Source organism: Palaemon carinicauda, chromosome 1 (assembly GCF_036898095.1).
Source record: "Palaemon carinicauda isolate YSFRI2023 chromosome 1, ASM3689809v2, whole genome shotgun sequence".
NCBI classification, from domain to species: Eukaryota; Metazoa; Arthropoda; class Malacostraca; order Decapoda; family Palaemonidae; genus Palaemon; species Palaemon carinicauda.
The window spans coordinates 298403702-298431668 of NC_090725.1; the positions used below are offsets into that span (position 1 = coordinate 298403702).

General features: G+C 45.7%; 1 long non-coding RNA gene and 1 other non-coding gene across 2 annotated transcripts; both read left to right on the plus strand.

The window, feature by feature from the left end:
• The first annotated feature begins 6819 nt into the window (after positions 1-6819).
• LOC137645317 (uncharacterized) lies at positions 6820-27780 on the plus strand. The gene is made up of 3 exons (XR_011045300.1): positions 6820-6951; positions 13506-13642; positions 25793-27780. It is a non-coding gene; the product is annotated as an uncharacterized lncRNA (long non-coding RNA).
• LOC137658892 (5S ribosomal RNA) lies at positions 21452-21570 on the plus strand. The gene has a single exon (XR_011047447.1). It is a non-coding gene; the product is annotated as a 5S ribosomal RNA (ribosomal RNA).
• Positions 27781-27967: the final 187 nt, after the last annotated feature.

Genomic DNA, 27967 nt, shown 5'->3' on the forward strand with positions numbered 1-27967 from the left:
TGTGCCCTTAGTGCACAACGAGGTTGGTGAGTGATAACCCTTCAGTGTTTTTGCCGCAGATGGTGATGTCTGCCGACCGCTTGTGGTTGCTGCTTCTTCCGGGTCCTGTGAGCTATAACCCTTCAGGGTTATTGCCGCAGATGGTGATGCCTGTCTACCAACACCTTTCACTACAGCACAAGAAAGCTCTCTGAGCTTTGTGAAGATAGGCCATTCGAGACCTCCACTTCGGGCTTCCTTCCCTTACGGGGAAGAGCCTGCCTTTTCTTCTGTGCGTCTGCACGCAGGAAAGCTTTCTGAGCCTTGCTTGCCACCATCCGAGCTTGTGCATCCTCCTGAAGGAGCATGCAAGGCTACTCGCCAACCTCCTGCGGGAGCGCTGATGAGAGTTCATGCTTCATCTCGTACAGCTTTTGCAAGTGAACGCACAGACCCTAGTCATGTGGGAGAGTCTTTTGCAGTATTGTGCACCCAGTCACTAAGCATTAGTGAAATGCGCGGGCTAACTCCTCTCGTTGACAACGGCCTGCGCACTACTCCCTCACACCCCCATATTGAGGTTCTGACAAACGCTACTTCGGTTTATGCATGTGTGCTCACCTTTATGAGCCAGATCTTGCTACAACAAGGCTCATGAGACATAATCCTTCGAGGTTATTGCCACAGATGGAGATACCTTCAGATTTCTTGTGGCTGCCTACCCTACCCTACCCCACCCCACCTTAAATCTGTGGCTGCCTACCCTACCCTACCCCACCTTACCTTACCTTACTTTACCTTACCTTACTAGCATAAACCTTATTAGCTTACCTACCCTACCCTACCGTACCCTACCCTACAATGTCTTGTTTGAGCTTTTACTTAGTGCAGTAAATAAAGAATGAAATCATACATACATGATATTTTAATTTCCAGCCAAATGCATGAACCCTATATTTTTCCTACTTGCTATCTAAGCGCCTTTTCTGGGGCCTGCCATTAGCATTTCAGTGAATAAATCAAAGGTTAGGAGTAAAAATACAATTGAGGAAGACCCTTGTCTGGTGTGTAGATGTATGGTGGCATAGAGCAGGAGACCAAATACTTCTTGATGATCCCACATGGGGATTTAATTTATACATTTTATTAAGGTGGAGTGGGTAATTGGTTATGATTAGATATGGTGGGAGATATGTTCTCTGTTTAGGAGTAAAAGAGTCATGTTTTAATCCCCTCTATCTATGTTCATTCACCAGGTAAAAAGTATCTTTAATGTCAATTTTATACCAGTTTTTTTTTTTATATTTGACTGTTACATTTATACAAATATATCAATTCAACAGAACAAGAAGCACGAGCAGCTTCGCAACTTCATACTGGAAGCAACTACATTATACCTTCACCTAATAGTAGAAAATGGACTCCAATTAATAGTCCCCTAGCTACAGAAAGACCTCGGGCTTCGACCTCTTAGATTTCGGTAAGGAGAAATAGCAATATGTTACATGGGCCAATGTTTTTATTATAAGTTTGCATGTGAAACAGTTTTAGGATCAGACAGGCTATTCCAGGCATTTGAAACCCATTGGTAAGTAAAGAGAAAGACCTGGAGTCATAGCATAGGTAATGTGTGTTTGGTTATGTTTGCTAAAGTCCCTGTGTTCCACCTAATACAAACTCTTTTGATCTTTACTATGGATAAAATACTTTGGGCAAAGCTGAAACTAGTATAACAGTCTTCCGCTAATTAGCGGGATGTAGTGGGATATATGACGTCACTTTTGCTTTTGGCTCTGTAGAGTGAAGACGTGCTGCATGTCTCTCCCCTTGTCAGCTCTTTACATAAAATTGTCTATTTACATCAATGGTTATTTACTTTTTCAGGGTGTAGTCAGTCATGCTTCCAGTGAGAGCAGTTCAGTAGATGACGGGAGAAGTACTCCCAACTTCTTACTTCGGTGTCTCATTCCCTCCACGTTTTCTCTGCTTGTTAGTTCTCTTCCGATGGATGAATGGGTAAGAGTGGTGATCGACTGAACCCTGGTCAACTCTTAGGTGCAGAAACTGTCACTTCCCCTATATTGGGGAACTCTCGCTCGTTGCCGCATGCGCATCTCTCCTTCTTTATGGCTTTTGGGTCTCCCCTTTAAGGAACAGCCTTTGGAGATGCTACAGTTAAGGGAACAGCTGCCTTCCCAGGGGTTATTCATGGTCTTCCCATCCAAGATTCTGGGTGACCCTCCAGAGCTTCTTGTGAACTTAGTTTCAGCACCCTTCATATCTTCTCTTCCATTTGTTCATGCAGATCCAATGCATAAACATGAGCAGTTGCAGACTACCAGTCACTACCAGTCAGGTGATCCTTTCGATATGACCCAGAAGCTGACCACTGTCAGACTTCTATGCTTGCTGATTAGACTTCTATGCTTGCTGATTACGTGGCGCCCCCTCAACCTGAGTTCCCTCAACGCGTTGAGGTCTTGCAGCATGAGAAGCATCGGCTTCTCCACCCAGTGTTGTGCACCTTTCTTGTTCACGAGCAAGGCCCTCCTCACCTTAGTGGTCAGCCCTCATCGGGGTTTTTGAAACAAATGCTTGATTCATCAATGTCTCTTTCCAGCTCTTTGGAGTATTTGCTCTTTGGAGCACCTAGATGGTGATTTATGCTGACCGCTTGTGGTCACCACCTCTTCCATCGTACCCCTATTGCACAAAAAGTCTCATGATCTACACCCTTTCAGAATTATTCCTGCAGATGGTGATGCATGTCGGTCAACGCATCTCCCTTTGTGCCCTCAGTGCACAACGAGGTTCGTGAGTGATAACACTTCAGTGTTTTTGCCACAGATGGTGATGTCTGCCGACCGCTTGTGGTTGCTGCCTCTTCCGGGTCCTGTGAGCTATAACCCTTCAGGGTTATTGCCGCAGATGGTGATGCCTGTCTACCAACACCTTTCACTACAGCACAAGAAAGCTCTCTGAGCTTTGTGAAGATAGGCCATTCGAGACCTCCACTTCGGGCTTCCTTCCCTTACGGGGAAGAGCCTGCCTTTTCTTCTGTGCGTCTGCACGCAGGAAAGCTTTCTGAGCCTTGCTTGCCACCATCCGAGCTTGTGCATCCTCCTGAAGGAGCATGCAAGGCTACTCGCCAACCTCCTGCGGGAGCGCTGATGAGAGTTCATGCTTCATCTCGTACAGCTTTTGCAAGTGAACGCACAGACCCTAGTCATGTGGGAGAGTCTTTTGCAGTATTGTGCACCCAGTCACTAAGCATTAGTGAAATGCGCGGGCTAACTCCTCTCGTTGACAACGGCCTGCGCACTACTCCCTCACACCCCCATATTGAGGTTCTAACAAACGCTACTTCGGTTTATGCATGTGTGCTCACCTTTATGAGCCAGATCTCGCTACAACAAGGCTCATGAGACATAATCCTTCGAGGTTATTGCCACAGATGGAGATACCTTCAGATTTCTTGTGGCTGCCTACCCTACCCTACCCTACCCCACCTTAAATCTGTGGCTGCCTACCCTACCCTACCCTACCCCACCTTACCTTACCCCACCTTACCTTACCTTACCTTACTTTACCTTACCTTACTAGCATAAACCTTATTAGCTTACCTACCCTACCCTACCGTACCCTACCCTACAATGTCTTGTTTGAGCTTTTACTTAGTGCAGTAAATAAAGAATGAAATCATACATACATGATATTTTAATTTCCAGCCAAATGCATGAACCCTATATTTTTCCTACTTGCTATCTAAGCGCCTTTTCTGGGGCCTGCCATTAGCATTTCAGTGAATAAATCAAAGGTTAGGAGTAAAAATACAATTGAGGAAAACCCTTGTCTGGTGTGTAGATGTATGGTGGCATAGAGCAGGAGACCAAATACTTCTTGATGATCCCACATGGGGATTTAATTTATACATTTTATTAAGGTGGAGTGGGTAATTGGTTATGATTAGATATGGTGGGAGATATGTTCTCTGTTTAGGAGTAAAAAAGTCATGTTTTAATCCCCTCTATATATGTTCATTCACCAGGTAAATAATATCTTTAATGTAAATTTTATACCATTTTTTTTTTATAATTTGACTGTTACATTTATACAAATATATTAATTCAACAGAACAAGAAGCACGGACAGCTCCACAACTTCATACTGGAAGCAACTACATTATACCTTCACCTAATAGTAGAAAATGGACTCCAATAAATAGTCCCCTAGCTACAGAAAGACCTCGGGCTTCGACCTCTTAGATTTCGGTAAGGAGAAATAGCAATATGTTACATGGGCCAATGTTCTGATAATAAGTTTGTATGTGAAACAGTTTTAGGATCAGACAGGCTATTCCAGGCATTTGAAACCCATTGGTTAGTAAAGAGAAAGACCTGGAGTCATAGCATAGGTAATGTGTGTGTGGTTATGTTTGCTAAAGTCCCTGTGTTCTACCTAATACAAACTCTTTTGATCTTTACTATGGATATAATACTTTGGGCAAAGCTGAAACTAGTATAACAGTCTGCCGCTAATTAGCGGGTTGTAGTGGGTTATATGACGTCACTTTTGCTTTTTGCTCTGTAGAGTGAAGACGTGCTGCATGTCTCTCCCCTTGTCAGCTCTTTACATAAATTTGTCTTTTTACATCAATGGTTATTTACTTTTTCAGGGTGTAGTCAGTCATGCTTCCAGTGAGAGCAGTTCAGTAGATGACGGGAGAAGTACTCCCAACTTCTTACTTCGGTGTCTCATTTCCTCCGCGTTTTCTCTGCTTGTTAGTTCTCTTCCGATGGATGAATGGGTAAGAGTGGTGATCGACTGAACCCTGGACAACTCTTAGGTGCAGAAACTGTCACTTCCCCTATACTGGGGAACTCTCTCTCATTGCTGCATGCACAACTCTCCTTCTTTATGGCTTTTGGGTCTCCCCTTTAAGGAACAGCCTTTGGAGATGCTACAGTTAAGGGAACAGTCGGAGGGCACAGCTGCCTTCCCAGGGGTTATTCATGGTCTTCCCATCGAAGATTCTGGGTGACCCTCCAGAGGTTCTTGTGAACTTAGTTTCAGCACCCTTCATATTTGCTCTTCCATTCGTTCATGCAGATCCAATGCATAAACATGAGCAGTTGCAGACTACCAGTCAGGTGGTCCTTTCGATATGACCCAGAAGCTGACCACTGTCAGACTTCAATGCTTGCTAATTACGTGGCACACCCTCAACCTGAGTTCACTCAACGCATTGAGGTCTTGCAGCATAAGAAGCATCAGCTTCTCCACCCAGTGTTGTGCACCTTTCTTGTTCACGAGCAAGGCCCTCCTCACCTTAGTGGTCAGCCCTCATCGGGGTTTTGGAAACAAATGCTTGATTTATCAATGTCTCTTTCCAGCTCTTTGGAGTATTTGCTCTTTGGAGCACCTAGATGGTGATTTATGCTGACCGCTTGTGGTCGCCGCCTCTCCCATCGTACCCCTAGTGCACAAAAAGTCTCATGATCTACACCCTTTCAGAATTATTCCTGCAGATGGTGATGCATGTCGGTCAACGCATCTCCCTTTGTGCCCTTAGTGCACAACGAGGTTGGTGAGTGATAACCCTTCAGTGTTTTTGCCGCAGATGGTGATGTCTGCCGACCGCTTGTGGTTGCTGCTTCTTCCGGGTCCTGTGAGCTATAACCCTTCAGGGTTTTTGCCGCAGATGGTGATGCCTGTGACCAACACCTTTCACTACAGGCACAACAATTTGTGAAGCTAGGCCATTCGGGACCTCCACTTCGGGCTTCCTTCCCTTACGGGGAAGAGCCTGCCTTTTCTTCAGTGCGTCTGCACGCAGGAAAGCTTTCTGAGCCTTGCTTGCCACCATCCAAGCTTGTGCATCCTCCTGAAGGAGCACGCAAGGCTACTCGCCAACCTCCTGCGGGAGCGCTGATGAGAGTTCATGCTTCATCTCGTACAGCTTTTGCAAGTGAACGCACAGACCCTAGTCATGTGGGAGAGTCTTTTGCAGTATTGTGCACCCAGTCACTAAGCATTAGTGAAATGAGCGGGCTAACTCCTCTCGTTGACAACGGCCTGCGCACTACTCCCTCACACCTCCATGTTGAGGTTCTGACAAACGCTATTTCGGTTTATGCATGCGTGCTCACCTTTATAAGCCAGATCTCGCTACAACAAGGCTCATGAGACATAATCCTTCGAGGTTATTGCCACAGATGGAGATACCTTCAGATTTCTTGCGGCTGCCTACCCTACCCTACCCTACCCTACCCCACCTTACCTTACCTTACCTTACCTTACCAGCATAAACCTTATTAGCTTACCTACCATACCCTACCGTACCCTACCCTACATTGTCTTATTTGAGCTTTTACTTAGTGCAGTAAATAAAGAATGAAAACATACATACATGATACTTTAATTTCCAGCCAAATGCATGAACCATATATTTTTCCTACTTGCCATCTAAGCGCTTTTTCTGGGGCCTGCCATTAGCATTTCAGTGAATAAATCAAAGGTTAGGAGTAAAAATATAATTGAGGAAGACCCTTGTCTGGTGTGTAGATATATGGTGGCATAGAGCAGGAGACCAAATACTTCTTAATGATCCCACATGGGGATTTAATTTATACATTTTATTAAGGTGGAGTGGGTAATTGGTTATGATTAGATATGGTGGGAGATATGTTCTCTGTTTAGGAGTAAAAGAGTCATGTTTTAATCCCCTCTATCTATGTTCATTCACCAGGTAAAAAGTATCTTTAATGTCAATTTTATACAATTTTTTTTTTGATATTTTGACTGTTACATTTATACAAATATATTAATTCAACAGAACAAGAAGCACGGGCAGCTCCACAACTTCATACTGGAAGCAACTACATTATACCTTCACCTAATAGTAGAAAATGGACTCCAATTAATAGTCCCCTAGCTACAGAAAGACCTCGGGCTTCGACCTCTTAAATTTCGGTAAGGAGAAATAGCAATATGTTACATGGGCCAATGTTCTGATTATAAGTTTGTATGTGAAACAGTTTTAGGATCAGACAGGCTATTCCAGGCATTTGAAACCCATTGGTAAGTAAAGAGAAAGACCTGGAGTCATAGCATAGGTAATGTGTGTGTGGTTATGTTTGCTAAAGTCCCTGTGTTACACCTAATACAAACTCTCTTTTGATCTTTACTATGGATATAATACTTTGGGCAAAGCTGAAACTAGTATAACAGTCTGCCGCTAATTAGCGGGATGTAGTGGGATATATGACGTCACTTTTGCTTTTGGCTCTGTAGAGTGAAGACGTGCTGCATGTCTCTCCCCTTGTCAGCTCTTTACATAAAATTGTCTATTTACATCAATGGTTATTTACTTTTTCAGGGTGTAATCAGTCATCCTTCCAGTGAGAGCAGTTCAGTAGATGACGGGAGAAGTACTCCCAAGTTCTTACTTCGGTGTCTCATTCCCTCTGCGTTTTCTCTGCTTGTTAGTTCTCTTCCGATGGACGAATGGGTAAGAGTGGTGATCTACTGAACGCTGGACAACTCTTAGGTGCAGAAACTGTCACTTCCCCTATATTGGGGAACTCTCGCTCGTTGCCGCATGCGCATCTCTCCTTCTTTATGGCTTTTGGGTCTCCCCTTTAAGGAACAGCCTTTGGAGATGCTACAGTTAAGGGAACAGTCGGAGGGCACAGCTGCCTTCCCAGGGGTTATTCATGGTCTTCCCATCCAAGATTCTGGGTGACCCTCCAAAGCTTCTTGTGAACTTAGTTTCAGCACCCTTCATATCTGCTCTTCCATTCGTTCATGCAGATCCAATGCATAAACATGAGCAGTTGCAGACTACCAGTCAATACCAGTCAGGTGATCCTTTCGATATGACCCAGAAGCTGACCACTGTCAGACTTCTATGCTTGCTGATTACGTGGCGCACCCTCAACCTGAGTTCACTCAACGCGTTGAGGTCTTGCAGCATAACAAGCATCAGCTTCTCCACCCAGTGTTGTGCACCTTTCTTGTTCACGAGCAAGGCCCTCCTCACCTTAGTGGTCAGCTTATCGGGGTTTTTGAAACAAATGCTTGATTCATCAATGTCTCTTTCCAGCTCTTTGGAGTATTTGCTCTTTGGAGCACCTAGATGGTGATTTATGCTGACCGCTTGTGGTCACCACCTCTTCCATCGTACCCCTAGTGCACAAAAAGTCTCATGATCTACAGTGAACCCTCGCTACTTCGCGGTTCGACAATCGCGGATTCACCACTTCGCGGGGTTTTCCCATAACCCATATATATATACATATCGCGGATTTTCCGGAAAATTCGAAAATACTGCGAAATCTGAAGACAACCAAATACGATATTTTGTTACCTGTAATTCCATTAATACTGTAATTAGTAATATCTGTTCTTACTGATTGTTCATTGCATTACATATGATATATAATTCAGCACAGAAAGAAATAAAACACGAAAAGAGAAGGTGATCATACGATAATTCAGTACTGTATACAGTACGTAGTAAAATTAAATCGAACATGAAACGCAAATCAGATGCAGTCATACCATATTAGAATGGTGTGTACTGTAATGGATGTGCTTTTTTTCCATGAATCTTTTGTATGTATACGTACGTAGTACAGTACTGCATCCAATAATATTCTTTGTTGCAAAATTCACATTTCGAATAAGCGTACGAGAGAGAGAGAGAGAGAGAGAGAGAGAGGGAGAGAGAGAGAGAGAGAGAGAGAGAGGCGTAAAATAGCGTACATAAAGCTGTATTATTATTATTGTTATTATTATAATTATTGTTGTTGTTGTTAATAAAATTATTATTGTTATTATTATTATCATTATTATTATTATTATTACTGTACAGTATTATTATCATTATTTATTATTATTACGGTATTTACTTAATCTACGTACGTTCGGTATGCGCGGGGCATCTTCTATGAGTAGGTAACCAACGCATCATAGTACTGTAAGACGGGTTGTGATTGGTTCAAGCGCTGATAGATGACGAATCAGAACTCAAGTTTTGTTATCTAGCCTGTGATTGGTGTTTTGCCCGCATCTCCTACCCGCAGCATCAAAGTTCTCGCGGGGCTGGATCGTCCACTCTCTGTTACCGCGTATCGCTGAGTAGACGTTTTTAAGTGTGTGAATCTGTGCTGTGTGCGACTTTTTTAAGTTGAACTTTTTGTTACTGTAAATCCTACTGTAATGGCTCCCAAGCGTTCTGCTTCTCTTAAGGCTGGTAGTGAGCCTAAACGCCACCGAAGGATGATGACGATAGCTGAGAAGGTTACGCTTCTCGACATGTTAAAAGATGGTAGAAGTTACGCGGCCGCCGGCCGCCATTTTGGCATCAACGAATCTACTGTTCGCTATATCAAGAAGGACGAGGCGAACATTAGAAAGACGGCTGCAATCACCTTTAGCAGATCAGCGAAGCGAGTCGTTACAACGCGTAATAAAACGATCGTACGCATGGAAGGTGCTTTAGCTGTGTGGATTGCCGACTGCCGGAAGAAGAACATAGCGTTGGATACGAACACCATCCAAACAAAGGCTTTGAGCTTATATGAGAATTTTGCTGCAAAGGAACCTAAAGACGACGACGGCAACCATGCTGAAGATGATGATGATGCAGATGATCCTCAACCAGGGACATCCACTGATTCCCAGCCTCAGAAACGTTTTTCCGCAAGCAAAGGATGGTTCGCTAAGTTTCAGAAACGCTTCGCCCTGAAAAGCGTTTCCCTGCATGGGGAGTCGGCTTCCGCTGACACTGCCGCTGCTGAAACTTACGTGAACCAGACGTTCAAGAATATTATCGCCGAAGGTGGATACAAGCCGGAACAAGTCTTTAATATGGATGAGACTGGCTTGTTTTGGAAGAGAATGCCGTCGCGAACTTTCCTGTTCAAAGAGGAAGCCAAAGCCTCTGGCTTTAAAGCATTCAAGGATCGCGTTACCCTCGTGATGTGTGGCAATGCTGCTGGATTTTTGTTAAAGCCGGGGCTTATTTATAAGTCGAAAAATCCTCGCGCTTTGAAAAATAAAAATAAGAATCTCCTTCCCGTGTACTGGATGCATAATAAAAAAGCATGGATTACGAAGATGCTGATCTCCAACTGGTTCCATCAGTATTTTATCCCGCAAGTCAGCAAATATCTCTTAGAGAAGGGCTTGCCATTCAAGATCCTTCTCCTTATGGATAACGCTGGTGGACACGCAACTGACCTGTCGCATGAGGGCATTCAGGTTGAGTTCCTGCCACCCAACACCACGTCATTAATTCAACCGATGGACCAGGGGGTTATCAGGGCGTTCAAGGCCCTCTACACGAAGAATACCTTGGCGGACCTCGTTGCGTGTGTGGATGCTGCCCAAGATGACGAGGATGAAGATTTTAACTTGAAGGCGTACTGGCGGCAGTACACCATAGCCACGTGCCTGCAGAATATTCAGAAGGCACTTCAAGAGATGAAACCTGCAACCGTGAATGCGAGCTGGAAGAAGTTGTGGCCCGATATTGTTTACGACGACAAGGGATTTACTCCGTCGGAAATCCAACACTCTGCAATACGGAAATCTGTGCAGTTGGCTGCCATAATTGGAGGTGACGGGTTTGGCGACATGACGACTGAAGACGTCGACGAGTTGTTGGACTGCCATTCCCAGCCCCTAACTGACGCAGACCTCGAAGACCTGACGAAATCGGCAAGTGAGGAAGAGAGTGATACCCAGGAAGAGACCCAAGAAAATGTCGAAGAAACGGGCTTAACATTAGAACGGCTTGCCAAGGCCTGCAACCATGCGAAGGAGTTGAAAGAAATGTTGCAAGAGTGGGACGAGGATATGGTTCGCTCGATGCAATTCTGCAACAAGATCGATGAAGACATGACTCCCTACAAAATGCTCTTGGATCGAAAAAAGAAGCAGCGGCAACAACTTTCGATCACAATGTTCTTCCAGCCTCGCAAAAAAGAGCCAGTTCCTCCTGCTAGTACGCCTTCGGAAGAAATTGAAGAAGTTTCCCAGGAAGAAGTTGAAGAGGTGTCCCAGGAAAAGACACCTCCGTCTGAAGAGACGTAAAATACTATCATTGGCTGCACAGTAGAACACATCATCAGCTTCATCATCATCATTTCTACTGTGCAGCAAATTCATCGCCATCACCATTCAAGTTTTTCTTCAACTTCTTTCGTGGTGAGTACAGTAACAATCTTTATTTTTTACTTTAATATTCTTACTGTACATTCTAAAACTGTATTTGTGCCTGTTTTATAGTTTAGTACTGTACGTACTGTATGCATTAAGTTAAAGGGAAGGTTTTAAAAGTCTATATGTTGTAACCTATCATATTTTTTTTGTTTAAAATTTACATTTACGTACGTAAAACAATCTCTCTCTCTCTCTCTCTCTCTCTCTCTCTCTCTCTCTCTCTCTCTCTCTCTCTCTCTCTCTCTCTCTCTCTCTCTCTCTCTCTCTCTCTCTCTCTCTCGTAAATTGTTTTCCTGCTTTGCTACGTACAATACTGTATAATTTATATTTGTAAGGTAACATATTTTGTAAATGCTTTTACTGTAAATACTTTATGTACTGTATCATTATTTATCACTATCATCATGCGCGTTAAATGCCTTGTTTGTTCTGAGCGTGGTTGTTTACTGAGCGTACACGCCGTCGTTTCAGGCGGCGTCATAAAGAAAAACATTTCATTTGGAAGTCCTAAGAAAAATACGTAAACTAAAACATTGGTAATAAAAAAATCAACATACAGTACTGCATAATCAATATAATCGATGCAAAAACTAACCTATACATATATGTGTACTGTACACTAAATGAGTTTGTTTCTTCATTATGATCAGAGATGAACGTAAACAAAACATTGGTTGCCATTTTTTATCGTGCTTTTTAGGTGTTTAGGAAACGCATGATATAAAATCGCCTTTAATATTTGTGCCTGTTTTAGTTTAGGGTGCTGTAGTACATGCATTAAGTGTTCTGTACATTAAAGGGTGGTTTGTTAACAGTACTACGTACAAGGGAAGGTTTTAAAAGTCCGAATATACATGTTAGATAAATAGGTAAATATGATGTCACTACTTCGCGGATTTTCACCTATCGCGCCCGCGTCTGGAACCTATCTACCGCGATAAACGAGGGTTCACTGTACACCCTTTCAGAATTATTCCTGCAGATGGTGATGCATGTCGGTCAACGCTTCTCCCTTTGTGCCCTTAGTGCACAACGAGGTTCGTAAGTGATAACCCTTCAGTGTTTTTGCCGCAGATGGTGATGTCTGCCGACCGCTTGTGGTTGCTGCCTCTTCCGGGTCCTGTGAGCTATAACCCTTCAGGGTTATTGCCGCAGATGGTGATGCCTGTGACCAACACCTTTCACTACAGGCACGACAAAGCTCTCTGAGCTTTGTGAAGATAGGCCATTCGGGACCTCCACTTCGGGCTTCCTTCCCTTACGGGGAAGAGCCTGCCTTTTCTTCTGTGCGTCTGCACGCAGGAAAGCTTTCTGAGCCTTGCTTGCCACCATCCGAGCTTGTGCATCCTCCTGAAGGAGCATGCAAGGCTACTCGCCAACCTCCTGCGGGAGCGCTGATGAGAGTTCATGCTTCATCACGTGCAGCTTTTGCAAGTGAATGCACAGACCCTAGTCATGTGGGAGAGAGTTTTGCAGTATTGTGCACCCAGTCACTAAGCATTAGTGAAATCTGCGGGCTAACTCCTCTCGTTGACAAGGGCCTGCGCACTACTCCCTCACACCTCCATATTGAGGTTCTGACAAACGCTACTTCGGTTTATGCATGCGTGCTCACATTTATGAGCCAGATCTCGCTACAACAAGGCTCATGAGACATAATTCTTCGAGGTTATTGCCACAGATGGAGATACCTTCAGATTTCTTGTGGCTGCCTACCCTACCCTACCCTACCCCACCTTACCTTACCTTACCTTACCTTACCTTACTAGCATAAAACGTATTAGCTTACCTACCCTACCCTACCGTACCCTACCCTATATTGTGTTATTTGAGCTTTTACTTAGTGCAGTAAATAAAGAATGAAAACATACATACATGATACTTTAATTTCCAGCCAAATGCATGAACCATATATTTTTCCTACTTGCTATCTAAGCGCCTTTTCTGGGGCCTGCCATTAGCATTTCAGTGAATAAATCAAAGGTTAGGAGTAGAAATACAATTGAGGAAGACCCTTGTCTGGTGTGTAGATGTATGGTGGCATAGAGCAGGAGACCAAATACTTCTTAATGATCCCACATGGGGATTTAATTTATACATTTTATTAAGCTGGAGTGGGTAATTGGTTATGATTAGATATGGTGGGAGATATGTTCTCTGTTTAGGAGTAAAAAAGTCATGTTTTAATCCCCTCTATATATGTTCACTCACCAGGTAAAAAATATCTTTGTCAATTTTATACCAGTTTTTTTTTATAATTTGACTGTTACATTTATACAAATATATTAATTCAACAGAACAAGAAGCACGGGCAGCTCCACAACTTCATACTGGAAGCAACTACATTATACCTTCACCTAATAGTAGAAAATGGACTCCAATTAATAGTCCCCTAGCTACAGAAAGACCTCGGGCTTCGACCTCTTAAATTTCGGTAAGGAGAAATAGCAATATGTTACATGGGTCAATGTTCTGATTATAAGTTTGTATGTGAAACAGTTTTAGGATCAGACAGGCTATTCCAGGCATTTGAAACCCATTGGTAAGTAAAGAGAAAGACCTGGAGTCATAACATAGGTAATGTGTGTGTGGTTATGTTTGCTAAAGTCCCTGTGTTCCAACACCTAATACAAACTCTCTTGATTGTTACTATGGATATAATACTTTGGGCAAAGTATAACTAGTATAACAGTCTGCCGCTAATTAGCGGGATGTAGTGGGTTATGTGACGTCACTTTTGCTTTTGGTTCTGTAGAGTGAAGACGTGCTGCATGTCTCTCCCCCTCTCAGCCCTTTACATAAAACTGGCTATTTACTTCATTGGTTATCTACTTTTTCAGGGTGTAGTCAGTCATCCTTGCAGTGAGAGCAGTTCAGTAGATGACGGAAGAAGTACTCCCAACTTCTTACTTCGGTGTCTCATTCCCTCCGCGTTTTCTCTGCTTGTTAGTTCTCTTCCGATGGACAAATGGGTAAGAGTGGTGATCGACTGAACCCTGGACAACTCTTAGGTGCAGAAACTGTCACTTCCCCTATACTGGGGAACTCTCTCTCGTTGCCGCATGCGCAACTCTCCTTCTTTATAGCTTTTGGGTCTCCCCTTTAAGGAACAGCCTTTGGAGATGCTACAGTTAAGGGAACAGTCGGATGGCACAGCTGCCTTCCCAGGGGTTATTCATGGTCTTCCCATCCAAGATTCTGGGTGACCCTCCAGAGCTTCTTGTGAACTTAGTTTCAGCACCCTTCATATCTTCTCTTCCATTCGTTCATGCAGATCCAATGCATAAACATGAGCATTTGCAGACTACCAGTCACTACCAGTCAGGTGATCCTTTCGATATGACCCAGAAGCTGACCACTGTCAGACTTCTATGCTTGCTGATTACGTGGCGCACCCTCAACCTGAGTTCACTCAACGCGTTGAGGACTTGCAGCATGAGAAGCATCGGCTTCTCCACCCAGTGTTGTGCACCTTTCTTGTTCACGAGCAAGGCCCTCCTCACCTTAGTGGTCAGCCCTCATCGGGGTTTTTGAAACAAATGCTTGAATCATCAATGTCTCTTTCCAGCTCTTTGGAGTATTTGCTCTTTGGAGCACCTAGATGATGATTTATGCTGACCGCTTGTGGTCGCCACCTCTCCCATCGTACCCCAAGTGCACAAAAAGTCTCATGATCTACACCCTTTCAGAATTATTCCTGCAGATGGTGATGCATGTCGGTCAACGCATCTCCCTTTGTGCCCTTAGTGCACAACGAGGTTCGTGAGAGATAACCCTTCAGTGTTTTTGCCACAGATGGTGATGTCTGCCGACCGCTTGTGGTTGCTGCCTCTTCCGGGTCCTGTGAGCTATAACCCTTCAGGGTTATTGCCGCAGATGGTGATGCCTGTAACCAACACCTTTCACTACAGGCACAAGAAAGCTCTCTGAGCTTTGTGAAGATAGGCCATTCGGGACCTCCACTTCGAGCTTCCTTCCCTTACGGGGAAGAGCCTGCCTTTTCTTCTGTGCGTCTGCACGCAGGAAAGCTTTCTGAGCCTTGCTTGCCACCATCCGAGCTTGTGCATCCTCCTGAAGGAGCATGCAAGGCTACTCGCCAACCTCCTGCGGGAGCGCTGATGAGAGTTCATGCTTCATCTCGTACAGCTTTTGCAAGTGAACGCACAGACCCTAGTCATGTGGGAGAGTCTTTTGCAGTATTGTGCACCCAGTCACTAAGCACTAGTGAAATGCGTGGGCTAACTCCTCTCGTTGACAACGGCCTGCGCACTACTCCCTCACACCTTCATATTGAGGTTCTGACAAACGCTACTTCGGTTTGTGCATGCCTGCTCACCTTTATGAGCCAGATCTCGCTACAACAAGGCTCATGAGACATAATCCTTCGAGGTTATTGCCACAGATGGAGATACCTTCAGATTTCTTGTGGCTGCCGCCTCTCACCATCAACTCAACAGTGCACAACAAGTCTCATGAGACATAACCTTGCTGGGTTATTGTCACAGATCTCCACTCCTTACTGGATATAGAGCTCTTTGAAGCACCCTCATGGTAATGCCTGCGGACTGGTTACATTAACCGCCTCTCGCTATCATTCTCCTGGTGTACGACCATTCTTGAGACATAATTCTTGGGATTTATTGCCTCAGACATCTTCTCCCTATGGGATAGAGAGCTCTTTGGAGCACACACTTGGTCTTGGCATCTGACCCCTTTCTATCTCTGCCTCAGCCCACCATGCCTCAGGGTACAACGAGTCTCATGAAATATAACCGTTCGTTGTTATTGGCCCAAGCCTCTACTCTTAACGGGATAGAATCAGCTTGCTCTTACATTCACAAGCGATGGCAGATAAGTGTTTGCTTACAGGTGAGCTTCAACACACTCTCTCTTTGCCAGCTGCATGAGCTTCTCGTGGGTGCATGCATGCTTGCGAACATGTTCAGGATGCTACTGCTCGTGAACGATCAACTCCTTTTGAGCAATTATGTTGCACATTAACAAACACAAATGCGTTCACGATGCTTAACCCTTTTACCCCCAAAGGACGTACTGGTACGTTTCACAAAAGCTATCCCTTTACCCCCATGGACGTACCGGTACGTCCTTGCAAAAAAATGCTATAAAAATTAGTTTTTCATATTTTTTGATAATTTTTTTATAAAATTCAGGCATTTTCCAAGAGAATGAGACCAACCTGACCTCTCTATGACAAAAATTAAGGCTGTTAGAGCAATTTAAAAAAAGTATACTGCAAAATGTGCTGGGAAAAAAATAACCCCTTGGCGGTTAAGGGTTGGAAATTTCCAAATACCCCGGGGGTAAAAGGGTTAAGCTAATGTACGATCACTTACCCTAAGGCAGGGCATTTGTGATTTGACACATTCACATGTGAGCTGGTGAGCTACTACTGCCAACGAAGGCTGTTCGTTTCACCATTTGCATGTGCTAGCCACGTGGGCACATGGATGTACGCTCGTGAAGAGTAGCAAGGGCAAGTTACCATCATGCAGAACCTACTGTCTTTGTCCTCGCTTGGCAGCCATTATTTGTTTTGTCTTTACTTAATCACTTACAGGTACTTTTCTTTTACTCAATATATATGTAAACATTTTTTCGTGTTTATGTATATATTTGAGTATAGAAATCAGTAAGTTTCCTTTTCAGAGTTTGTGCTTGTGTGTGTAGTGTACGATATCTCCGTGGAGCCCTCGGCAGTTAGGCCACCACGGTGAAATTTCATGGGTTGCGATCAAGTTTGACTTCGGTCTTTCTCTCTCTCTCTGTTGAGGTCATTCACCCTTACTACATTTACTACGTCTGAGTAACTTCCTTCCCGTGTGGGTGGGGTTGCTACGCCTTATGTTTTGTCTCAATTAGTTTGTGAATCTAATTGTATTGGTTGATTTTTCAGTTTTGTAGAACGATTCCTTTCGGGGTTTTCGTTCTTTGTGTTCATTCATTTTTAAAATTACGCAATTACATAGTTACATAATTATAATTGTTATAATTCTGTGTTTGTTTCAGCTCTCCTTCCGTGAGTGTAAGTGGTTGTGAGGGCACGTTCCTGTTGTGTAATTCTTGTGTTTTATTTTTTCCTCGGGATTCCTCTTCGGAGTCTTTCCGGGGGAATGAATGTTAACTAATGATTTTTTTTTTCATTTTTCACAGTTAACGATCTAGTTCGTTTCTGTAATGTGGCAACGGAGTGAGCTGTCTTGTTGAGGCCTGGGGATTCTGCTGTTGCTGCCTCCCCTTTAGATCTTCGTCAGGGGCGTGTCTCCTTCTCCTGGAAGTACTCCCGTGATGATTGACAGCTCTCCAGTTCATTTTAGAACACTCAGGAGGCTCGCCTCCTTGGGTGGGTAACTTTCCTTCCGAGGGAAGTTTTCCTATCCAGGCTTGAGTTTTTTCCCTTTGGGGGGATCTCCTCTTGCCTTTTTTTCGTGCGACTATGCTCTTGGTGCTGAGCGGTCGCACCTGCAGTTACGCTCAAGGGGCTGGGCAACTGCAGGAGCCCCTCTTCGGAGGATTGTTTTTTTTAGGTCACTGGCTGACCCGTCTCTTCTACGAAGTGTTTCTCTTTCGTTCGCGAGGGAGTACACTCATAGAGACTCCTCTTCGGAGGTCTCTGCTGTTGTTGCTGTTGGCCGCCTTCGCCATAAGGCTCACCGTCCGCTACGTCGTAAGGGCCTCCCATCTCCCTATAAGGGTGCTAAGAGGCGCCTTTTTGAATCTCCTCCATATGCAGCCTGCAGCTCTTATGTCCTTAGATCTCTCCGGGGATCGATCTCCAATGCCTTCCTGCCCTTCCGCCCCTGGTGCAGATGGACAGCAGTCTAACCTCGTCATCCGACGAGCAACGGTCCCTTCGGGGCAAAGGGTTGCCTCCCACGGGGGGTGCTTCCCTTGCGTGTCAGGGTTCCCCTGCGCGCCCTTCTGCAGTGTTAGCGCACAGGCGCTCTCCTGCTCAACAGCTTTTTCCTGATCGCTAGCGCGCCGGCACTCTCCTGATAATCGTCGCCCCACTGCTCGCCAGCGCTCTCCTGAGGACTCCGAACATCCTGCTGTTCCTGTTGTGCGTCCTGCGTACCATCGGTCTCCTGAGCGCTCTAGATCTCCTGCCCGTCAGAGCGCACCTGCGCTTCCAGTTCCTGTTACGCGCCCTGTGCGCCCACGTTCACCCGCATAACCTAGAACTTCGGTTCAGGTCTTGGACAAGGACTCTTCTTCTACGCACAGGATTCCACGCGTCGCCCTTCTGCTCGCCAGTGATCACCAGCTCGCCAGCGACCACGGACGCGTCAACGTTCGCCTGCTCGTCAGCGATCTCATGCGCGTCAACGATCGCCATCGATCTTCCACGCGTGTCAGGTCCCCTGGACACCATCAGTAGCGATCTAGCACTCGCCTGCTGTGGACCACGATCTCCGGTAGCTGAGTTTTGCCGTAGATCTTCCTCCTGCTCGCCAGCGCTCACCTTTACTCCAGCGCTTACCTTTACTTCTGTCATTCTGTACGCCAGCTTCCTTCAATCGCCATCGCACATCTGCGCGCCTTTTTCTGCCACGCACCAATGGGCGCCAACAGTTTTTCCTGACCGTCCAGGATCGCCTGATTGACAGCTCGCATCGGCGCTCACCTTCCTGATGCACCTGCGCGCCTTCTGATTAGCGCGATGCGCGCTAACTATCCCTAGTCTCTTGCCAACGCGCCATCGCTTGCCGACGCGTCATCGCTTGCCAACGCGCCTTCACTCGCCTACGGGCCTTCGCTCACCAAGACGTGCCGTCGCTCGTCAACGAGCCATCGCCCGCCTACGCGCCATCGGTCTCCCGACCGCCTGCTCTCGCCCGCGCGCCCACGTGCCTGCGCGACCACACGCCCACGTGCCTGCGCGACCACACGCCCACGTGCGCGCGCGACCGCATGCCCAGGTGCCCGCACACATGCGCTCCAATGTTCGCCCACGCGCGAACCGACGGTGTTCTATCGCGCGAACCGACGGGGTTCCATCGCGCGAACCGACGGGGTTCCATCGCGCGAGCCGACGGGGTTCCATCGCGCGAGCCGACGGGGTTCCATCGCCCGAGCCGACGGGGTTCCATCGCCCGAGCCGACGGGGTTCCATCGCCCGAGCCGACGGGGTTCCATCGCCCGAGCCGACGGGGTTCCATCGCCCGAGCCGACGGGGTTCCATCGCCCGAGCCGACGGGGTTCCATCGCCCGAGCCGACGGGGTTCCATCGCCCGAGCCGACGGGGTTCCATCGCCCGAGCCGACGGGGTTCCATCGCCCGAGCCGACGGGGTTCCATCGCCCGAGCCGACGGGGTTCCATCGCCCGAGCCGACGGGGTTCCATCGCCCGAGCCGACGGGGTTCCATCGCCCGAGCCGACGGGGTTCCATCGCCCGAGCCGACGGGGTTCCATCGCGCGAGCGCCGGCTTGATTCCTGCAGTAGCCATTGCTTGCCTACGGGTCATCGCTCGCCTATGAATTATCGGATTCCGACCGCCAGCTCTCGCCCTTCCAACCACACTCGCCCTCCTTCTGCGCTCCCTCGCACACTTTCGTTCGCTCTCCTGCGTGCCCGCGCACGGGCGCTTCCACGTTCGGCCACACGCGAACCATTGATTTACCATCGCGCGAGCGCCAGGGCGATTGCGACCGCGATTCCCGTTGGGGTTTCGCAACACGGCCAGCCTGGCGAGTCTTCTGGAGCGCGTATTTCCAGAACACGGTCTTCACCCCGTAAACGCAGAGCATGGCACGGGTAAGAGCAGGAAGAATCTTCAGAGAGGTCTTGGCAACATTCTTCTTTCCAGGACCTGGGTTAGCCCTTCCTCCTTGTCATTCCCTGGAAGGGTCGTGCCTGGGAGTTTTCCTTTCGAGATTTCTCCATCGGGCAAGGGGTGACTGGTTTAGACCTTCCTCTTCTCCATCCCGTGGAGGGGGCTTACCGGGTCCTTTCCCTCCTCGGTTGCGACCCGAGGTTTTGTACAAGGAAGCTCCAGGAAGATCATAGGTACTTTCCTCCTCTCAGGCTCACGCTCCTTTGCGTTCCGTCGCCAAGTTTCGAACTTGCGGGCAAACTCGATGTTGGAGCATCTAGACGCAGTGACCAAGGGCTTCCCCTCGGGTGTCTCATTCGTGGATGTCGGCAAGCTCAGACACTTCCATCCTTGGGAAGAGCTTGTTTGAGCCAAGGACAGAGAAATGGACAGCTGTTGTGTGGAGGAAGTCGAATTCCATTTTCACTCCTCCAAGGCGCTTTCTTCCAGACCCTGCAGGCCTCCAACGCCTCTTTTTTTCAGCCTCGTCGGCCTAAGTTATCGGACCGGCTACGGCAGCTAAGTCAAGGTGTATAATAGCGGTCCCCTCCTGTCAGGGACAGGTAGCACGGGAGGCTCTCCCGGGGAGGCATAATCCTAGAGGGAGCGGCAGAGTTAACAAACTCTAGGATTGGCACTCCCCCCTTGCAGGTCTCACGCTGGGGGGATGCCTAGGGTTACTCATCCAGATAACAGCTTCCCGATGCCGATTCCACCACGATCTCTGTAATCAGCCAAGGATATCGCGCCTCGCTCTTACCATCTCTCCGTCTCTGTCAGCGAATCCAGTGTCACTGAACCTCTATGCCATGGGGTCGGCAAGAGTTTTGCCCGTTTGGGCAGAATGATCCATGCCTTAGGAGAAGGTCCTCCATAGGGTCGTCGACGGCTTCACCCCCCGGCTTCTTCAGTCGATCCTTTCTCGTAGGAAAGCATCTGAGACGGGAGTTCCGTCGTCGACCTCTCAGCTCTGATAAAGTTTGTCAAACAAACTTCATCCAGCCTGGAACAGCAGAGTCGATCAGACTGGTAACGAGGCTGCAGGACTCCTTAGGCCCTGGATCAGAAGGACGGGTACTTCCAGTTTCCATTCCATCCATCTTCCAGGAAGCTCTTGGAATTCAGCCTAGACCACAGGTGTTCCTGCTTAAGATGCGGTGTGGCGATCCCGCCGCGGCATCGCAGGTTTTTCCCCAGAGAACTCTCCCTGCTTTCCTCATGGCCGCTCAGGAGCAGGCTTCCGCCTCCTTCGCCTTTTGGAGGTCTGGTCAACCCCGGTAGGCTCGGGTTCGACCTTCTTCAACGCCGGGACAAGCTTCCAGGTCTTTACCAAGAGTGAGGGATCATGGTAATTTGCTAGGAGCCTTCTCTACTTCTGCCTCAACATCTGGAGTATCTAGCCATGATATTGAGTCAACGGCCATACCACGTTGAAAACACCGCTTCTCGTCCGATCAGCGAAGTTAAGCAATGTTGGCTCTGGTCAGTACTTGGATGGGTGACCGCCTGGGAACACCAGATGCTGTTGCCTCCTTCTCCGAGCCTTCCCTTCAGTTGACTGTGGCAAGGCTGAGGAGAGTCGCTGTACCTGTTCTCAGTCAAGCAGAGCTTTCAGCCCTACCTTGGAACGTTTCCTGGGTCTCTTTTCCTCATTGACCCGTCTAAAGTCCCGAACGGTCGCCTCAGGATAAGTTCCCTGTGAGGTGGCCCAAGTTCCGGTTGTATCAAAGCAACGATTAACCGGACTTTCTGGCCCCTCTGGGACCAGCGGAACGTTTAGATCTGCAATGGGGGTTGACCTATGGAACCTCTTGATGGGAGTGGATATTCTCGTCCTTTCCCCAAATTTTGATGCTGTTCTCGGACTCGTCAAAGAAAAGGGGGGGGGGGGCATGTTCCGGTTCAGGCCTATGGTCAGGACCTGAAGGATACCTCCCCATCATTCAAGCTGGCTTAGGGGCCGTCGTCTGGCCCCTCTACTGATCCTACAGTTCCTGCCGAGTCGCTCCGTGCGCGACGACTTCATGGTACTGGCGTATTCCAACCTGCAAGGGACGCATTTTCATACCTTCGCATCTTGCAGTAGAGATACTAAGATGATCCGAGGTCCTCTCAATACCACTATCGGCTCGCTCATTCCGGGCAGAGGAATGTTCTCTCCGACTATCTGAGCAGTCTCGCAGATAGAGAGTACCTGGGGGTCTTTGGCCTATAGTAACCAGCAAGTCCTGGCCTGGGGGACCTGATCGCGACAGCCTGGAACTTCTAGCTTCCGCTGTTCTTCCCCCCGGTCTCAGACCCCAAGACTCTTTGGCAAGATGCTTTCCGGTGACGGTGGGACAACATCAACGCCTGCGTCTTCCCACCATTGTTTTCTGTTGAGAATGGGTCTCAACAAGACCAGGTTGTCTGTCAACCTTTTGATGGCCCTGAGAGCTCCACTGTGACTATACGCAGAACGGTTTCCAGACCCTCTGCTTCCCCTGATGGAACTCCCGGGAGTGCTTCTTCCACGGCACAGGCTACTCAAACAACCACACTACAACATCTTTCACGGGCCGTTGCATCGCTTCGGCTTCACGCCTGGAGACACTACGCCGCCTCCTCAGGAAGAGACAACCCGCTACAGACGCGGAGCGGAGGTCGCGTCACCTGCGATAGTCATCCGCAGGGGTCTACCTGGCGAAGTGGAGAGTCTTCTGTGGTTGGTGTCGTGGGAGAGATACCTCTTCCCTTGAGGCCTCTTCTCCAGCAATAACGGAGTTATTGCTTTTCGGCGGGAGGAAACTCTCTTCCGCTCTCGGCAGTGAAGCCTGTCGCTCAGCCTTTCCCTGTCCTTCAGGCTGAAAGGAATAGACTTCTTCCTTCCCGCTGGACATTTCTTCGCTCATGCGAAGCTGTGAACGTCCCTGCCCCCAGTCGGAGTGAGACCTCCTCCATGGGGCATTGTTCGGACTCTTTAGTCCCTTAAGAGATCTTCTCAAGAACCATTACGTCAGGCCTCTGATTGTATTCCGTCTTGGGGGACGGGGCTCCTGCTCACTCTGGCCTCAGCCAGTGTGTAAGCAATCTTCATGGTCTCATACGACTCCGCCCTTTCAAGAGAATAAGGGAAGGCAACATTCAGGTTCGCTCCCGAGTTGTTTTCTAGACTCAGAATCTTGGAGTCCCGAGCCTTCGGTCCGACTCCTTCAAGATTTCGAGTCTCCATTCTGTATCAGATGACCCAAATATTCTCCTCCTTGCCAGTAAAGGAATCGAGGGGTTATCCTTGAGAACAGCTGCAGTTTGTCCTCACGTGCAGCCGGGTTGGGAGCACAGGGAGGACACGGGAGAGTCACCAGTATACCTCTTCAGCTCGGACTCGACATTCATCTCGACCTGAATCCAGACCCTCCCCCGTCACGTCGCCCTACAGCACGATGTCAGATACATCGCAACGTCCCTCGCCTTCGAGTAGAACTACTCTGTGACACAGGTGCTACAAGCTGGAGTCTGGAAGCGTCTAATGACCTTCGCAGCCCGCTTCCTGCAGGACGTGACCCACAGGAGTTTCGATACGTTTCTGTCGCTCTGTGGTGGCTACACAACAGCTGGTCTAACCTCAGGCTCCTTTTTGGACAGGTAGCAGAAGGTTGAGGGCATTGTTATCAGGTTTTAGTCTGCATGAACGAAAGAAGTATGTCTGGCCCTTACTTCTTTTTTCATCGTCCCCTCTACTGGAGAAGCAGCATCCTGGTCTCTGCATAGCTGACCTCAAACCTCTGCAGGTAAACCATGCTTCCTTGTGTTCCGAGTATTGAGTCAATACTGTCGCGTCCCCCATACCCTGACGAGGTGGTATTGGGAACGTCCTAACCCAGAGTTCCTTCTGGAACTCCAGGTCAACTGCCTAGGACGGGTCACACTTTCTTCCTTCACACACAAGCTTATGTAGGCCACACATTTCCTTGCGGAGCAAGGAACTTGTGAGGTGCAGGGACTCCTTTTCTCGAGTGCGACTCACTCGGATTCTGAGTTCCCGGGTAAAGCCAAAGCCAGTTTGGCTGGGGACTTTCCATCCTTCCTAAGGGGTAAGTCACCCAATGTAAATAGCGTGGTTTGTATTTCGGCTACGGAACAAATGACAAATTCGGAGATAATTTGTATTTTTCCTAACCATACAAACCTTAGCTATTTACACATTTGCCCGCCAGCCCTGTCCCCCAAGTCAAGTCCTACCTCTAAGTGAAGTGAGACATTTCACCGGTGTGTGAGGGAGGGAGGGGTAGCAAGCTACCCCTCCCCCTACCCCTGCTAACTAGCGCGGGGTAGGAAACCCTCGTTAAAATCTAATGGCTCGTCATTTCAGCTACGCCGAAAGTAATACCCAATGTAAATAGCTAAGGTTTGTATGGTTAGGAAAAATACAAATTATCTCCGAATTTGTCATGTTTATTAAAATATAATTTCAGCATTTTCAAGTGGTTGCTGCTATATAATAATAGTTAAACAGCCCAGTGTTATGCAGGCAGGGAAACGTGGGATTATGTACATGAGATATTTTCCTTAGAATTTGTTTTAATATTTGGTGATACTTTATGTGCTATTCGTGTTTAGATATTCTTTATGCTTTCAAGAGCTGTCAAGATGACGATATTTTGAGTCACTCAATCATCACATTAATTAGAAAACAAACCATTGATAGTTGGTATTTGAAAAGCTGTACATCTATATATTAATGCGATAGCATGTGTGTTAATTTTGTGTCACGCCTTTAAGAAAACGGAAATAATTTCATGGTCTACTCTTACAAATTCACATTACACTTTGATTACTTAACCAAAGCACATCTTATATAGTTTTCCCAATTTTGTCTTTAGCACCTGATTCTTTTTTTAAATATTAAAGAAAAAATTGAGTTCTATCAATTTCCATAACCTAGATTACAAAAATTAATCTCGGGTCATTTTATTCAAACGTGTATAGGTTAGGAACAAGATAATTAGTGTTGAAAATATCATTTTGTGTAATTTACATGGGTTCCGCTAGTTAAAATAAAAATTACAAACTATTTCAAAGTTCTGTACTTCAAAGAAGCTAGTCTCTGTATACCAAACTCCTGAATGATGTAAAACCAAAACTGCCTGTATTTACCCTTTGATTAATATACTTGTCTCTATATAGATAATAGATTTACAATCTTTTCCAACTTCATGCCTGGTACCTTGCAGAAAGCAGTATCATGATTCAGGGATATATAATTATATCTAATTAACTATTTATCTGTATAATTGTGAGAATTTAATCTATTCGCTTCTTAATACTTCAAATGCAATATTATCAATGCAATAACGATACTGGAAACCTCACTAGGAATAGTACTCATAAAACTATTGTTGAAAGAATAAGGATGTTATCAAAGCACCAATCTTCATATTATACATGACTGCTACTTTAGTTTTGGATAATTTAGTTATTCTTGTTTTTTTTTATGGACTTTAGTTATTATTATTATTATTATTATTAGCTACAACCCTAGTTTTAGAGCAAGATGCTATAAGTATCAGCACTGCTTTTCTTTCAGATGTTTTTGTCAATACCTGCAAGGTTTAAAAGTGTTGTCTTGATCTCTAAAGATAAAATTAAATATACCATTTATTCTGATGAATGCTACTAAAAAGAATCTTATGTATCACATTGATTATCAAGAGCCAGGCTATGATTCGAAAGTGAAGACCATATGGAGTAAAGATATTTTTCTTTTCTTTCAGAAGCGTTTGTTTACCTGCATATTTGAAATCTAGAAGCCGAAGTCAGTAAACAAAAAAACTTTCTAGTTGGTTACTTGATTCCCCTAATAATATGGGAAGGAGATGGAAGCTGAAGGAACGCTTGTCAACCCGATTCCCCTAATAATATAAGAAGGAGATGGAAACTAAAGGAACACTTGTCAACCCGATTCCCCTAATAATATAAGAAGGAGATGGAAACTAAAGGAACACTTGTCAACCCGATTCCCCTAATAATTCATTGTAATAATATTCCAGCAAAGAAGTAAAATTAATAACATATAGGCCTATAGATCCTTTTTAAGTCTAGTATTTCACTTCTCATACCCAGATAACTTAAAATCATTCATTCATTCACTTCCCATACTCCCAAAAGTTATTCATAAACTGATTTCACCCGAGACCCCTTACTAGATGTTTGAGGCGAGTCCAGCTGCTTGATTATTATAACAGGATATATTTGATTAATATCACAATTTTCCTTCCAGCACTGAAGTATAACTATTTCTAGCAATAGACTTAAACTTTTAGGTTCAATTAAGATAACATAGACCAATTAATTCACCAAATTATCTTTATGCAATTTCTTATATAAAAGTTATAATTTTACCCAACAACGAATAGCTAGCAAGTTGTAGTATATACTGTAGTCTCTAGTTAAAGTTTTAAATGTAAATATTTATTTTATCTTTAGTATATGAATTATGAGGGAAGTTTACCGTGTTCCATACCTCCATTATACATGGATTTTATTCTTGCAGAAAGAAAATAATTTAAATCTTCAGGATAGAATTAACTTCTACTTCATGTTGTATTCATATAAATGGTATCTTAATAAAGACTTTGGAGGCACCATGCAAAGTGTTACAAATATGGTAGTAGGATAACTTTTAAGTGAGGAATTTGCACTACTGTTTTTTCTGATAAAAAGGTATAACTCATTCTCAATCATCACAAGAAGTTTCTTTTAGCAAAGTTATTTTCTCACATTCAGGTACTTATCCTTCCCCTTAGTGGATTAGACAGGGTAAAGTCTATTGGGGGTGCAGATATCTATGGTTATCTTCGGATAAGTCCCGGATTATACACGATATCTTTGGATAGTCATTCCGGGGGTTAGAACCCCATGATACCTGACGGTAATTCTCTGGTAATATCACTCGCAAAAATATTATAGAGTAGGAAGCTGCCATGCGGGACGACATGGCCATCTTACCCAAAAATAGATTTTTCCCACGTCAAAATCCGTTTTAATCTGGAGTCGGTCATCTTCATACTTATGTCTTGTTTTCAGGAGAGGAGAAGGATATATCAAATAAAATTGGTAATTGAGTTAAGTTGCTACATTTTTCTAAAATAGTCTCAATGATAGGTGTTTATCAAAAAAGTACTTCATAAGACTGGTCTCTATAGCTTATATTGAGGGGAAGATGTTTAAAAGTTGAAGTTGCGGGCTTAGGTGTTCACCGAGACGATTTACATCGTTCTCCTCGGGCGACCATTAGCCAGCAGGGACTATCACTAGTCCCCTCTAACCTCCCCCATGGAGCCACCCTAGGAGTACTCCCTGGTAGAAGGTCTCACGGTATTCGCGTCCCTGGCGGGAACCGAACTTGGGACCTCTGTAATAGAAATCCGCGACGCTACCAACCTTGCTATCCGGATGAAGTCTGATTACTAGAGCTTTGTGAGTAGATAGTTGCCATGTAAATTTACATGAAATTATTATGGTAAACATTAAAATGCACTATAAATTAAATTTTACACGAACTCTTCCCATTCATTAACTGATATTATATTTCCATATAAAATATAAAGGTCAGAAAATTATATTCCTAGGTTAGTCTATAAACAGTAATCATGGTACCTATTTGTAAGTATGAGTTCTAGTTCAGTTTTACTGATAAGACTGTGCTAAGCTTGTAATTCTAAAGTAAGTAAATCAAAACATCCTCAAGGAATAGAATGTTCATAAGGGGGGTCTCAGAGTAGAATCACCCTTAATGGTACAAATTCTTTATTTCTGGGCTCAACCTGTGCCGGCCAGTGAAATGCTCCTATTGCACCATTTCTAAGGAATATAACTGCTAATATTACCAGAGAAAAAATGTATAGGAATGCTAGGTTGAACTAGCTCGCTCACCTAATGGTGTCGGT